This window comes from Brassica oleracea, chromosome C4 (genome assembly GCF_000695525.1).
Source record: "Brassica oleracea var. oleracea cultivar TO1000 chromosome C4, BOL, whole genome shotgun sequence".
NCBI lineage: Eukaryota > Viridiplantae > Streptophyta > Magnoliopsida > Brassicales > Brassicaceae > Brassica > Brassica oleracea.
Genome location: NC_027751.1, coordinates 50401278 through 50401676, shown reverse-complemented (window position 1 = coordinate 50401676; position 399 = coordinate 50401278).

Sequence of the window (399 nt, the reverse complement as noted above, 5' to 3'; positions counted from 1 at the left end):
TTAAGAACAAGAAGTGTGATTGGTGTTTTCTTTTTATTTGTTTTTGGGATTAGCATCTTTGATTTAGTGTTGGTTTTATTTAATTTTGGATCTAGAAAACTAAAGCATTTGTTATGAACTTATGAGTTATAATATTTGGATTCAGCAACTAAAGTATTGTTTATTTTTAAAATGTATGGAGTCTAACAAAAGTAAATAAACTAGTGTTTTGATCCAACTAAAATCTTAAACTAACAAGTGTATTGCCTTATCCAGTTCAATCCTCGACTAAACTCACTTACTGATGCGTCAAGAAACTGATAAAGCGTCCTGAATCATGTCTTGAAGCGTTTAGGAGCCATATGTCTGTTTGTAATTCTATGTCTCGCGGACCGATCCGCAAAGGCCTACATGTTTTGC